At 47.0% G+C, this 12,092-nt stretch overlaps 1 protein-coding gene across 3 annotated transcripts in view; it reads right to left on the reverse strand.

Annotated features, from left to right (window-relative positions):
- The window catches only part of Osbpl10 (oxysterol binding protein like 10), a 257,610-nt gene that overhangs the window by 159,369 nt on the left and 86,149 nt on the right, over positions 1–12,092 (reverse strand). The gene's annotated exons all lie outside the window — the stretch shown is intronic.

Genomic DNA, 12,092 nt, shown 5'->3' on the forward strand with positions numbered 1-12,092 from the left:
ATCCCCTGGCCCTTACCCTTGTAAGAGCCCCTCACCATCTGATGGACTGACACCACACATGTAATGTCTGCCTCTCCCACCAGGGTGTAGGCCCCATAGGGCCAGTCTCCATGGGCCAGCATCAGCATCCAGCCAATAGGCACCCAGAACTTTCTAAACCATGGATCATGACTGCACAGACGGTCTCACAACCAAATGAGGCTTGCTTGTAAGAGCTGCGACAACAGCAAACAGCTTCTGAACACACTATCACCACCACAAATTTGTGTGAAATCCAACACATAGAGAATCTGGGTGTTTCTGGCCACACTCGCCATGGGGCACAGAGCCAGCTCTCTACCACCCTGGTTCTAAAACCACAGCCTGAGTCCTGCTCACAGCAACCTGTCATGCAACCTGGACTCAGAGTCCAGACTATAGAGACTGTGCAATCCATACATTTTGATGGTACTTACAAAATCCTAATAGTTTAAGCCAGTGTGCCAGCCCACGTCTTTGATCCCAGTCCTCAGGAGGCAGAGGCAGGCAGATCTCTGTGAAATTTAAGACCATCCTGGTCTACAGAGCAAGTCCCAGGGAACCTAGAGCTATATAGTGAGACACTGTCTAAAAACTAAAATAAAATACAAATGGATAAACAGAACACACCACTATAATAGTTTAATTATGGAAAACAAAACTTTTCCCTAATGGCCATCCTTAGCACAGAAGGATTGCTTCACCGCCTCTGCATTGGACTTAGCTCAAAAGTATCACTTCACTGCATCTGCATTGAGCTTAGCATGGAAGCATCACTTTACTGCGCCTCTGCATTGGACTTAGCACGGAAGCATCACTTCACTGCATCTGCATTGGATTGTGTTTAGCATGGAAGCATCACTTCACTGCGCCTCTGCATTGGACTTAGCACAGAAGCATCACTTCACTGCATCTGCATTGGACTTAGCACGGAAGGATCACTTCACTGTGTCTCCACACTGGACTGTGCCGCAGTGTTCGAGTTTAAAATTGCTATCCAACTTGCTGACTTGCATTTCATAAAAAAAAAAAATCATTAAATGAATTTTGGCTTGGGATTAGATAGAATACCCAATAATTTCTGAAATGACTCCGAATATACTTCTACCATTTATATTATGTATTTATGCAAAGTGGCATTCTCAGTATTGAGGCCTCTAAAATTAAAACGTCAGTCAACTCTGAAAATGATGAATCTGCAGTTTCAAATAGGCAGCCACGTTCTAATTCTTTATGTATATATCCATTTCATCAGCGCCGAGAATAAGTGAGTAAGCATTCAACCCTGAAAGTGAGTCCTCCATCCGGCCCTCCAGCTCAGAGAGCATGGAGGAAGAGGGGGCAGAAAGGCTGTAAAGGCCAGCGGATGGGCAAGGGGACGATGGAATACCGGACATGAGATGGCTGCGCTCACACACAAGAACCTTGCGCGAGACAAGACCTGCACAGGAAGCCACCATCTCAGCATGCACGAGGCCAAAGCCCACGAGGCTCTGCACCTCTGGTCAGAACCCTGGTAGCTGAGCGTTACTGGGGATGGGGAGTCATTTTCTTCACTGCTGTAGCCACCGGGTTACTAGTCAGGGCTCCAGCGCTCCAGCAAATTGCAAATGTTTTTAGCCACTGTGAGCTATTTCGCCCACCCAAACACAAACACACACACACACACACACACACACACACACACACACACACACCAACTTAAGACTTCAAAGTAGGAAAGGGGTTGAAGAAGGGGTTCAGTGGGACTGGTGTGGGGATGAGGGAGGGTAAAAGGACGGGGAAAGAACCTAAATACATTATGCACATACATGAAAACAACAAAGAAATTTAAAGAATTGCTTTAAAAATACATTTCTCATGATTTATTATCGGCACATGTTTGGTTTGCATTCCTGTTTCAAATACTTATGATCCTGCATCATGGAAATTTGGGGGGGGGGGGTAAAGTGAAGGAGGCAAGTGGAAGGAATGGGGGAAAGCCTGGTCTAGAGCACCATGGCGCATGCGCGTCTATGGAAGCCTGCAGGCAAGCCACCCCCGCTGGCAACTGCAAATCCTCCCCGAAACACGACCATTTGTGCCCAGTTGAGCACAGCTAGAAGGTAAAATAACAAGAACAAACCAAAACCACCTCATTGTGGTGCTGTGGAAATTCATTCTGCCAATAGCTTTGGGGTCCGGGCCTTAGGGCGGGGCCTTGTGTGCTGCTGAGAACGGATGAACCAGAGCAAGAGAGCAGCGAGCGAGCGCTGGTCAGCGGTGGCATCAGCCTTACTGTGTCTGTGAGTTTGTCTTTTTCCTTGCACTCCTTAATAAATTGGCTAATATATTTGTGTGGGTCTTGCTTCATTGTGGGCTTTTTTTTTTACTGGGGGGGGGGGGCAGGTAGAGAGCTTGAGAAAGGGTCTCACTCATTGCCCAGATGGACCTCAAACTCATGGTGATTCTCCTGCCTCAGCTTCCTTCCCTCCCAAGCACAGGAATTACAGACTATACCACCCACCACACCTGGATAAATGATGATGATAATGATGATAATAATAATAATTTTTAAACAAGTTCTCCTTGACCTAAGACCATCCTCCAAGCAAGCATTAATACCTTCCTTAGGCAAAGTGTCCAACCGAAGCTTAAAATTACACTTGAGAAGGCAGGCAAAATTGTTGCCTTTTATTAAGATAATTTTTAAAAAATCCCCAAACTTTATTGTTTCAATAAAAGCTGTTCTTAAATTGTGTTTTATTTACTCATCTCCGCGGCACATTTAGGCAGGCAACTCGCATTTACGTGTAAGCACCCAAAAGGCAATTATCTGTGAAAAATTCCCGAAGAAAAATGACACCGGGCTTAATACACAAGGAGCACCATCACCTGGTAGCAGAAAGAGGACGGCGGAGCAGAGGGACGGTAAATCTCAGGGAGTTCATCCAGCGATATTCTCCAGGAGCTCGTCAAGAGCACACTGGCTCTAATAGAGTCCCCCCAAGACACGCTCCTTGGGAAAGGAGATATTAATCACCCATGGCTCCTTGCAACTTTTCAACCTGGGCACTTTACACCCCAAAATCTCTGGAGCGGGGTGTGAAGCAGTGTGCCCCTCGCCCACCAACTTGGGAGAGGAAATCCAAGTTGTCGTTGGCTTTTTTTCTTAACTAGTCAAGTTGGTACGTTATACTGTAAGGTTTGAGTTGGCTTGAAGATACACAGGAAGGGCAAGGGAAATGGCTTAGTCAATAAAGGCGTGAGGGTCTGGATTTTGATCCTGAGCACCCACGGAGCAAGGATGACACAGCCATACTAGTGTGGATGCAACTGGGGAGCCCTCAGGCAGCTAACAGGTGCTGAGAGCAAGAGAAACTGTCTTCCCCAGAACAGCCCACCGACTAGAAACCAAATGGCCAGGTCAGAAAACATGCATACAATGTCATACAGGCTGAGCGGGTTGTCATTTTAAGAGAGAGAGAGAGAGAGAGAGAGAGAGAGAGAGAGAGAGAGAGAGAAACAATTAGTGAAAAAGAGGTCATGAATTTGAAAGGGAGAAAGCATTGCTACACAGAAGGGCTCAAAGGGAGGAAAAGGGAGAGAGAAATGATGTAGTTATACATTCTCAAAAAATAAAATATTAATATTTTTAATAGTTGAGTGTGGTGGAGGGGTCTGTAACCCCAGCACTGGGGAGGGAGAGACAGGGGCCCTCCAAGTCTCGCTGGCCAGCTGTTCTTGTTGAACATGAATTTTGGCTTCAGTGAGAGACTCTGTCTCAAAAACAAGGTAAAGGAATTAGACGTGGGGCTATGGGTGGAGGCACCTGCTGCCAAGTCTGATGGCCTGAATCTGATCCTTGGGACCATGTGGTGTAAGGAGACACCAACTCCCAAAAGCCACCCTCAGACCTCCACATCACACATGATCTCCCACTCAATATAAGTGTGATTTTAAAAACAAGGTGGGAAATGCCTGGCATTGACCTCTGGCCTCTAGCCTACACACATGCACACATACACGCATGCACACACAGATATGTGTGAGATTTCATACGGTCACCACTAATCAACCCCTTCAACCTGTGTTCATAGCACCGCCCCCTACCATCTGGATATGGAAAAGATACAGAAGCAGGACCTCGAGGGGTTGACTCTTCTAGTCAGCCAGGTACCCCACCAACCCAGGAGCCCAGCCGAGGAAGCAGCCACCCAGCATGCATCGTGAATCAGAATTTAATTCAAATAAAGGAGAGAAAGCAGCAAGTTCCCAAAGGCTATTAAACTTTAAACACTTCCAGCCATATCAAGTAAAACCAGACCAGAGGGACAAGAATAGAAGCCGTACAGGAATCGGCGAGAAATCGGGAATTATCAAATGTCATCAAGGATATTTGGTGTCAAGACTTTCACATGAAGGATATAATGAGAGGCAGGTTGATGGTGGTCCCTGGGTGGAGAGTCTCCCTGTAGACACAGAGACTAGCTTTTCCTATCTAAGCAAATCTTGTTGATAGTCCACATGCAGAAGAGAACCCAGAACCCAGACAATCACCTTGGGTCTATTTTTTTCTTTTCCTTCCTCCTTTTCTCTCTTCCTTTAAAAAAAAACAAAAACAAAAAAAAAACCACTTTATTTTCCTTTTATGTGTTTCTTTGCCTGCAAATATGAACAACCACATTGATGAAGTACCCATGGATGCCAGAAGAGGGCACCAGATCCTCTGGGACAGGAGTTACAGGCAGTTGTGAGCCGCCACGTGGATGCTGGGAACTAAACCCACGTCCTCTATAAGGGCAACACTCATGCTTAATTACTGAGCCCTATCTTGCCCCCCCCCACTTTTAAAAATGGAGCCCCATGTATCCAAGAAGCTAAAACCATACAGCTGAGAATAACATCCTCCCACTCCTGAGTGCTGGGGCTACAGGTGTACATACTCCACGCAGTTTATGCGGTGCTGGGAATTGAACCTGGGCTTCCTGAATGCCAAGTCAGCACTCTACCTGCTGAGTTACTACAACCCAGTGCATGGTTCCACATTTCTTAAATTTCTGCAAATTTAAATTTTAATCATTTGAATAATGACATCTTTAAATATATAATTTATTAGATAATACACAGTGTGAAAATTCAGAGTCAAAGGGAAGTCTAAACATCTGAAGTTCAACCCCAAGTCCTAGATTCCCCCTCCATCGCTGTCATTAGCATTTTGGGCATCTTTCCAGAGAGTGTAAGCACGGAGTGTGCATATGTGAGCATATGTACATGTCTGTTCTTGCTTGATGGATTGCTTCCATAGTGGTCCACTCGCCCCATCCATTGTTTTGAACACGTTCATCAATTTCAATACGTTTTTGCTTATCTAAAACTATTTTTTAAAGGTTGTCTTCTGATTGTTGAGAGACTCGGTGGTCTTCTAGAAATGTCCCTCTGGAAGCTGTGCACTTCCAGGCTTGGGAAGAGCATCAGCTGCTGCAGCTGCTCCCGCTGCAGCTCCTGCTGCAATGGTGAAATGCCCTGATACTTAGGGGAGAGAGAATCCACGCTGACTCCCAGCGGGAGGGCATAGTCAATCAAGGCCGGGAAGTCAAGGGTTCAGCAGCTTGAAGCAGCTGCTCACATGGCACACACAATCAGAGAAGGATCCATGTCCCTGATCGGCTCCCTTCTCCACTTACACAGTCTAGGGCCCAGCCAAGGAAAGGTGCTGCCCACAGTGGGCGGGTCTTGCCCTCACCACAGGCATATCGAGAGGCTCAGTTCCCACTCCTTGGTGATTCTAGATCCGCCAAGTTGCTAACTAATGCCAATCATCACAAGTAGTCTGGTGTTGCCTGCTTTCCTGGGAAACTGTCTCACAGAGTCCAATCTAGGAACCACCCTCTACCCTGTCAGCTCAGTGCCCCTCTGGAAACAAACTCAGAACCTGGTTCTGTACTCAGAATACGACAGACTGACATACACAATCCTACGTGATCCTCACAGCCCACAATTCCATGCTCCAATGGATAACTGACTATTCTCTTTCGGAGGACCCAGCCCTGGTGGGTACTAACCCGTGTCACCCACCCCTCACTCGACGGCACCTGCCTTTAGTCAGTCCCACAACCCCTCGGAAGGTGAGATCAGAGCCATTCACGACCACACACACTATGAACAAGGCCAACATACAGTGGGCTTTAGCTTGGTTCCGGAATTCTGAAGTTTCGTTTTACTGTACCACGGATTAACCAGGGGTATGAGCATACTAGGCAAGTGCTCTATCACTGGACGCTGCTGAGGCATGAGGAAATGCGCACATCTGGGCAGCTTCTCAAGCTTCTTGAAGAAGTGTCATTACAGTCCAGTCTCGGGGATGCTCCTGAGTCACTAGTCTCTGAGACCCATCTTCACGTGGGACCTAGCGCAACAACTCAGCCACCCACCAACAAACGCTCACATAGACGGGCATGGTGGTGCGACAGAAGGAATGGCATACAGACTAGGGGGATGGCTCAGTCAGTACAAGCACTTGCCTCACAAGCATGAGGACCCGAGTTCAGTCTTCCAAGAACCTGTATAGATAGCTGGACACGGTGGCTCGCTCTCGTAATCCCAGTGCCGGTAAGCTGAGAGAAGAAACAGATCTCTAGATGCTTGCTGTGTAGCAAGTCTAGCCAATTCCATAAAGTTCCAAGCTAACAAGAAACCCTGCCTCAAACAAAAAGTTGAAGGTTCTTGAGGGTGGACACAAAGTTTGTCCTCTGATGCATTCATGGGACCACACACCCCTCTACACACGCCCCGCCCACACACGCCCCGCCCACACGCGCCCCGCCCACACACGCCCCGATAAAGAAGAACTGATATCTATGACGTGTTTGATATCAAATGCTGACTCCACCAGAGGGCTGATGTCGTTACTTTGCCCAGTGTGCTAAACTGGGAACTGAAGCTAAGGAAGATTAAACCCAAAGGACCCAGGTTCGATACCCAGCACCTACATGGCAGCTCACAACCATCTGTTACTCTAATTCCAGGGAATTCAGTGACCTCTTTGGGCCTCCATGGGCACCAGACATGCACATGGTATACATGTAAACAAGACTATATCACACACAATAAATGGAAAGAAAGAAGAAAGGAAGAAGGGAAGGAGGCAAGGAGGAAGGGAAGGAGGCAGGGAGGGAAGGAAGGGAGGGAGGGAGGGAGGGAGGGAGGGAAGGGAGGGAGGGAGAGAGAGAGAGAGAGGGAGGAGGAAAGAAGATGATGACAGCCACCACCACCACAGGGTGATGCCCTTGCTTTAGAAAACGGTGTGCTTGGGGTATGCGTACTAAAAACTAAAAACACACAAACGCATACAGCCATTCACAGCCATGTTACTCCTAACAGTCAACAAGTGAAAGCAGGGACTAGGAAGACAGCTTAGTGGGTGGGGTGAGTGTTTGCCTCGGACGTCTTCTCTTCCATCCCTCATACCACATAAGCCAGGCATGGTTGCACAGGTCTGTAATCCCAGTTAAGGAAACTTGGAAGTTCAAAATAAATAGTAATAATAATAATACCACCATTGGGGTTACACTTTGCTTTAATGTTATACCTGATTTTTTTCTGCCTGAAGAAACTGTTCTCTGTATACAAAAGGGATCCTCTTACTTGATGTAACAATGACCACGTAATATTTATGAAAATGGGTAATTTTCAGGTTTGTTTTTGAAGAACACAGGTCCACTGGTATCATAACTAACACTAAGGCTCCTGATACAATACTAACGCTGCTCTTAAAGATGGCGGGAGGAGAGGCAAAGCCCACATTCACAGAGTGACTAGCACACTAGATTAGATCCACCTGCCACGGGTCACTACAGCATCAGGTGTGATTTCTCTTAGGACACACAGTGAAGAGCGCTGTGACCCCGGTGAGTCCTGTGGCTCTGGGGACAGGAGGCAGCACAGTACAGGGGCCTTGAGAACAGCACAGACGAGGTCAGAAGGACACCTTGACTGTAAGGACAGCATGGATGGAGCCAAGTGGCATCAGAGGGTGCGGGGGACCACTGACCTAGAAAGCCCGCTGCAGAGGACCATGCCAGAAGGGGAGAAGGCAGGTACAAACAGAGGGGCAGCCAATAACAAGACCTCATCTTATGAAGTTAAGGACCGCTAAGGGATGCTGGAACCAGGGAAGAACACACTGGGAAGCCATCTCCCACTCCTGCGGATGTTTGCCCCACGCACGACTTCAGTGTGTGTGAGACGTCATGCCGCAAGACAGAAGTGGTTCACATCTCAAGTAAGAAAAACTCACTCCCTGTCACACAGAAAGGTAACTGCAGAAATGAAGGCAATCAAGATCTTGATGTCATAGTCTCTAAGACCAGACCTCACATCAAGAAGAGAGGAAGGATGGGGGAGGGAGGGAGGGGGGAGAGCAGAAGGAAGGCTGGAGGAAGGGAGGGAGAAAGAAGAAAGATCGATTTTCCCTTTTTAAAGGGAAAACACGCAGGTATTACATAATTCAAGGGATTAAAGAGACACTGAGAGATTCCTTTCCATGAAACGATTAGGAACAAAGGAAACTTTAACCAGCTTTGTCCCACAGAATTTACTGAAAACACGGAATTGCAGGTACTGTCAAACACACAGCCAGCCGTCCGCTGTGTCCAATGAAAGGGGCTAAGTGTGTATATGTTGTATGCACGCATTATCTTCAAGGGTGTGCATGTGCTGTGTGCACACACGTGTGAAGGTGCACAGGCCTACGAGCACACACAGTGGCCAGAGGAAGCTATCGGCAGTCCTCTCCGTCACTCACCAACTTTCTCCTTTGAGGCAGGGTCTCTCTGAACCTGGACCTTGCACTTACTCCTCCAGTTGGCAGCCAGAGAGCCCCAGCGATTAACCCACCCGTCCTGTTATTAACAGCTTAGCCAGCATTCCTGAAAGGAACCAGATTATATCTGCCCTGAAATCAAATTGCCCTTCAGAGTCCAAATCCTCCCCTTCTCTCCAGCATTCGTTAAATTTGCAAAATTCAAGGCTTGATCTCTACTCCACTTCCCGCTCCTGAAACTAAGTACAGATAAACTGGTAATTTAAACCCAACCATAAACTGTAAACCCCCTAGAAGAAAACATGGCCTCAGATTTTTGGCAGAAGACAAGCCCTTACTAAACACATCGCAAAACCAAGATGCAAACATGGAAATCTTTATAAATTCGACCATAAAAAATTTAAATGTTCCACTTAGCAAAAGATTTACTCAAGCTCAAGAGGCAGCAAGGTGTGGGGAGGCCTCTAGTCCTAGCACAGAGGGCTGAGGCAGGACTGTGAGTTCGAGGTCAGCCTGCGCTATACAGTGAGACCTTATCTCAAAAAGTAATAGAAATTCAGTATGCAAATGTCTACTAGGAGAAAATATCTAAGAGTAGAAATAACAAATAAAAAATATCCTCATAAATGAAGAGCAATTGCAAACCAGGAAGTAGCAGCTTACACGCAAGAGCGACAAGAGAACGGGTTGTAGCTCTGTGGAGAGTGAGGACTGGGCACGGACACGGTCCTCAATTTGCTCAGGGCACATCTGAAGGCACACTGAGCCACAGGTCTGTCCGATAAAATGAAATTATGCCCATTTTGACCTGTGGCATCCAAAACGGAATGCTTGTCACTGTTAACGTTTCTAAGTGGAGAAACCAAACTGTTACACACTCCATTAGTGCAATCATTATGTATGCCCGAGAATGTGGTGTGTGTGTGTGTGTGTGTGTATGTGTGTGTAAGCAGAGGCCACAGAGGACCCTGGTATCCTTCTCTGTCACTCTTCACCTGTTTCCTTGAGGCAGGGATCAGCAAGCCCCAGACATCCTCCTGTCTCTGCCTGCCACAAGGCTGGGATTATAGAATCTACATGGCTTTTCTTTTAGATCGGACCTGGGATCTGAACTCGGGTCCTCACACTTGTACAGCGAAAGCTCATGACCACTCAACCATCTCTCCAACTTTTACAGCACCTGTTTTTTAGAAGATCATTTAGTAATGTCTGTAAATTCAGGGGACAGTAGGGCATGGTGGCACAAGCTGTTAGCCCCTGAAATTGGGAATCCAAGGACAGCTGGGGCTACCTGAGACTGCCCCCAAAAATCCATGAGGAAGAAAGGAAGGAAGGAAGGAAGGAAGGAAGGAAGGAAGGAAGGAAGGAAGGAGGAAGAGAGGGAGAGAGGGAGAAAGGGAAGGAGGAAGAAAGGGAGGGAGGGAGGGAGGATGAATGGAAAATACAGCCAACTTAATAAAGCAATGGTATCCATTTTTTCAGCATCACTCAGCATTAAAGCTGATCCACGTGCCAGTTATGGAGAGATGTCCAAAATATGTTAATAGGTGAAGAAAAGCAAATGATTCTATTCTTATAAAACCAGATATAGATACAGGTACAGATAGATACACACACCAACCAAGACACATTAGCACTTACCTGAATTTATCAGAGCTCCCGTAAGACCAACCCACTACAAACTGTTGTCTCTGGTAAGCACATCTGGAAATGGGTTGGGGTGGAACCCTTCTATTTTATGTTCATCTATTTCATGAAAATAAAAAGTGGAGAGCTGGATATGGTCCAGCAGGCCAAGGGCTCACCTCGCATACACAAGACCCTGAGTTCAGTCCCCAGCACCGCATAAATGAGCCATAGATCTGCCACAAGTCCAAGGCTAGCCTACATCGTGGAGATCGGCTCAGAAGTCCATGATCATCCTTGGCTACACAGCAAATGAGACTCAACAAAAAAGAATCAAAAGAGGAGGAGGAGGAACATAAAGGGAAAAAACAAACTGCGCTGTCTAGGCATTTATAAAATACTGAGGGAATGGCCAGGCATTCCCTCTCTGGTTCCTGGAAAACAGTCAGAGAGGAAATGGCTCAGGACAAGCCAAGAGGGGGATTGTTCAAAGCAAGCGAGCAGAGGAAAAGTGTTCCACACATAACATAAACTCAGTGGAAAAAATCATTCCCAACTGTATTCAGAGCCAGAGTAAGGTTTAAAGCCAACTACAGTGGCTCTCACCTACGAATCCGCACCCAGGAGGCTGAGACAAGAGATTTGTCATGAGTCCAAGGCTAGCCCGGGCTACTCTGTGAGACTTCTAGTCCCACTGGGGGTGGAGGGGCAACACCGAGAAACCTAAACTACTAAAACATTTCAAGGAGCCGTTAGCTAAGAGACAAGCAGGTTACAGCTTATGGAAGGACTGGAAGCTTGAAGCGTGGGATAAGGGGTATAGCTCAGTGGGAAAGCACTTGCCTACTGAGTGAAAGGCCTTGGGTTCGATCCCCAGCAATACAACATAAGAATACAAGTTTGATGTGTAGCCCTTTCTGTCAGATACATAGAACACAGAGAAACACAGCCATGAGATGCCATAACCAAGTCTGAACTAATGAGAAAGCCTCTACATATTCATTTTAAACAACATACATTATTCTGCATAAAATGCATCTGGAAGTGGCAGCCTGCATGTTAGGGATTGGCCAGGCTCCAAAATAAGCCATGAAAGTGCCCACCTTCCCTCCCCCCTCACACCAAACACAGGATCCCCTAAGATTCTGAGAGCAAAATCAGTCAAACATGCCAAATTTTCCGAGAACAGTTTATACGCTTAGAAAGCAGGAGCTCCCTGCAAGTGGCTAATTGATGTCAGGTCTTGGTTCCTACACCATCGAGTCTTTCTGAACCGTCCCTCTGGGTGTTCTGTCTCTACAGTGAAATCTCCCACTCAAGCGTTTCTCCAGGCCAATTAGCAGCTATCTGCACTAACAAGAGTAAGCACCTACTGCCCACAGAGCCAAGCCCTGGCCCCTGCGTGCCTCTGCCTTCTGCCACCAGGAACAGACATTTCTTTGACATGGCTTTGAACTGAAGTGCAGCAAGGCAGAGATGAATTCTGTGACATTGGGTAACTTTTAAAGTAAGTTGAGGGGATGGGGAGGTGGAGCTAAGGATAAAGAACTTGCTGCACAGATATAAAGATCTGAGTTTGGATCCCCAGACACCATGTAAAATTCCAGAAGTGACATCAGCCTGTAACCTCTGCAACTAGGGGAGT

This window comes from Myodes glareolus, chromosome 4 (genome assembly GCF_982192425.1).
Source record: "Myodes glareolus chromosome 4, mMyoGla1.1, whole genome shotgun sequence".
In the NCBI taxonomy this organism is placed as follows: Eukaryota; Metazoa; Chordata; class Mammalia; order Rodentia; family Cricetidae; genus Myodes; species Myodes glareolus.